Genomic DNA, 3,636 nt, shown 5'->3' with positions numbered 1-3,636 from the left:
CATCTATTATTGTCCATTAATCTTGCAACTACAAGTCCCTCCAACTTCACAACAACAGTTATCCAATTCAATCTTTCTCCTTTCATCTTTCATACCAATTTGTCCTCCTCTATAATTGCACATTAAGAACCCACATCATGACTACAGTTAAAAATATGGAAGAATATGTCATTCCTTCCATTTAATTCGTCTATTTTGATCGTCGACTATATAAACTGCGTTCTAGCTTTAGAGTACCCATTCAAAATTGTAAAGTCAAAGCCGTTATTTCTACATATCAATGTAATATATTTTTCATTTTCTTTTCTCATTTCTAACATTTCTTGCTTATAAAGACTGCTTATCAATACTTTTAACAAAAAAAAAAAGACTACTTATCAATTATTTGTTGAATTGCCCAAGTGACCTGAAATGTTTGTAACCACTTTTCTTTGAGAAGTGATTGTTACTATGCGATTGATGTTTGTATAATCAACAAAATAAATTTTGATTATTCCCAATAAATTGTGCCTTGTTCCTGAACTTACCACTTTCCTCATATTAGGGTCCTCAATTTAGCAACTACAATGGTCTAATCTTAAACCATTAATTAAAGAAGGTTGTTTGTATTATGAATTGTTCCAGGTATCTCTTGTTAGGACATATAATAAATTTTAGATCCTTTACGATCTTTAAAAGTCGTTCTGCTAGGTTCTTACGTTCTGTGCCTGTTAGTTTACATAATTTTTGTTTCATATCACAAACCCTATTTTCTTTGATGCCACCATATTTGTTTGTTGTCAAAGTCATTGTACATTATGTTGTTTCACCAATGTTTTATCATTTATTTCTTCTATCATAACCACTCACGATCGCTTTGTGAAATGAAATACAGAATAAGTTTAGGCATAACTTCAAATCTTGGAACAAAAAAATATCCATTAAGTCACTTAATCCTTACAAAAGGCAGTCGGAGGTTAAAGCCAGAGTCACTTCAAAAAGTGAGATCAGGAACTACACGAATACGAAAGGTCATGGGAAAGTGTTTTCCTTTGACATTGTTGATTCTAACGAAGACGAAATCCATATAACTTGTTGTAATACAGTAGTCGACCAATTGTATGATGACATTGAATATAGTTACCTACATTTTATTTCTAACAGTACGATAAAACCAGTATCTAAATCCTTCAATCCACTTCAAATTAATACGAGATTTATCTTGACAAATCTTCTAAAGTTGAACGTTGTCTGGGTGATGATAACATAATACCATTTCACCAATTCCACTTCCGACCAATCGGTGAAATCAAAAGCATGTCACACCACTCATTTGTCGATGTATTGGTCTGGTGACATCGATAAATCCGACCACGATTATACTAAAAAAAGACGGTTCTGAGACCCTAAAAAGAATTCTCTAAATAAAAGACATGTTTGGTTACATAGAGGAATTGACTTTATGGGGTAAGTTATGTAATGTTGAAGGTCACAAAGTCCATGAGTTGCTTAACTATGCATCGTTTACTTTGGTTGCGGTCAAATCAAGTAGAATTAATGATTTCAATGGGAAATCTGTTTCCACACTGTCCTCGTCGCAGCTACTTATAAATCCACAAATTTCAGAGGCACTTAAACTCAAGTGTTGGTATAGTTCAGAGGGATCCAACACCACATCCATCTTCATTTCTAAAAAAATCGTCTACAATTGTGGAATCTGTGCGTAAATAATCTCCCAGATCAAAGATGATCGATCGACTAGGAAAATCTGTCGAGCCTGACTTGATAACTGTTAGTGTTAGGATTTCATTTGTCAAACCCGACTTTGCCTATACTGCTTATCCCCTGATGGTTGAGAGTCATAAATGCTACAAAAAGGTAACAAAGAGCGTAGAGATAGATTGGTGGTGTGGGAGGTATGATCAGTCCATTCCTGAGTGTGAATTCAGGTACATTTTACTATTACAACTTCAAGACTACACATGTACTACATATGTTACTGCATTCCAAGAGGCTGGTGAGACGATAATGGGCATTTCAACAAAAGAATTAACCCTTTTAAAAGAAGTCGACGAAGAAAAGTTCACTGACAGTATGAGGACTGCCATCTTTAAGCAATATATATTCAAGTTAAAAGTAAAAGAAGAAATTTACAATGGCGAAAGTTTAGTCAAATCAACTGTGATTAAGGTCGAGCCTTTGGATTTTGCAACTGAACCACACTTTCTTTTGGAGTCCACGAGTAACATCCAATGATAGGATATATCTTTTACAAATATGAATATTTATGAGTCTTTTTATGATATTTAGAGTCTAATGACATCGACACTAGTTGTTAACGTCACATTATAGGTTACTACTCCTATGACGCATCTAAATTGTTCAACTTATATTACTTAATGAAATATGATCTTAAATCTAAAAATATCTTTACATGTTAGAACTCCTTAATGAAATATTACTGTTATGTTCATCTCTACAACTTCGTGGTATTCTATCATCAACATCATTTGAATTTCTTATATGATTTTTATTTTGTTTTTCCCGTTCTATAGAGTGATCATAGGATTTTTAGAATATGATTCTTTGGCTGAGTTATTTTGTTGAGAATAGTATACTTGAATACCTTGACTGTTTTGGTTGAGTTATTAAAAGAAAACGTATATGTAGTTCATTTTTAGTATACTTTAATACTATATCTTTTGAAGCCAATCAATTCTACAACGAGAATTCATGTGATTGTTCATGTGAATAGCATAAATCACTCTTCTTCATAAGCTAATTCTTACACAAGTCAATGAATTCATGCGAAAGAGATTCAAATAAATTTCTCTAAAATACATGGAATATCCATTTTCAGGTTTTGTTAAACTGATGTTCGCAATGCATGAATCAACAAAATAAAAACAACTAAACAAAAAAATTATCAAATAAGAAGAAAGAATGTTCAGATAATTTAGAAATGATGAATCAAAGGAAGATAACTTGAATAAATTAAACTTACTCATTCACCAGGGGTTCAAATTATAAATGAATGAGGTCATAATCGCAGATGCTCTGAAGCAACAATTGCTATACCAATATCTTCAAGATAAATTGATGATCGTGAATTAAATTGGGATAATCCCACACTTTTCAAAACACTTTTACATAAATTAGTAAGGAGTATGAAAAACACCATGAGAATGAAAAAAAGATAAAAAGGTCTTACCTTTGCAGATGCATCAAGAAGAACAACTAATTGGGATGTTTTAATAAATATAATCTTTTAACCTTTTGGAGTTTCAATCTTTTGAGTTTCCAAGGATCATGGAGAGGTTTTTGGAGTTCCAATCTTTTGAGATTTCAGAGAGCAGGGCGGAACCAGGATTTCATACTAGACATGACAAGCCTAAAGAGATAAAGTAAACTTCTACCTATAAAACGTATGGCCTTACAAGATACAACATAAGACAATCTTTTTAAAACATCCTTTCATATCATGATTTTTACATTTATCTTAATATAAATAAAACAATAGAAGCAATCTTTTGACTTAAATTTACAAATTAAAGTAACATTGGATAACTCAATTGAGTACCAAAATGTCGATAGGTCTTTACAAATTATTCTACAACTTAAAGAACTAAAAAGTCACATAATTTTATTAATCATTAA

At 31.9% G+C, this 3,636-nt stretch overlaps 1 pseudogene; it reads left to right on the top strand.

Annotated features, from left to right (window-relative positions):
- Positions 1 to 1,725: 1,725 nt before the first annotated feature.
- LOC147532533 (replication protein A 70 kDa DNA-binding subunit C pseudogene) lies at positions 1,726 to 2,235 on the top strand (annotated as a pseudogene).
- The last annotated feature ends 1,401 nt before the right edge of the window (positions 2,236 to 3,636 follow it).

The sequence above is a fragment of the Eschscholzia californica genome, unplaced genomic scaffold, assembly GCF_041429995.1.
Source record: "Eschscholzia californica isolate CP2 unplaced genomic scaffold, dmEscCali1.0.p SCAF_6, whole genome shotgun sequence".
Classification (NCBI taxonomy): Eukaryota; Viridiplantae; Streptophyta; class Magnoliopsida; order Ranunculales; family Papaveraceae; genus Eschscholzia; species Eschscholzia californica.
This window is presented reverse-complemented; position numbering and strand designations above follow the sequence as displayed.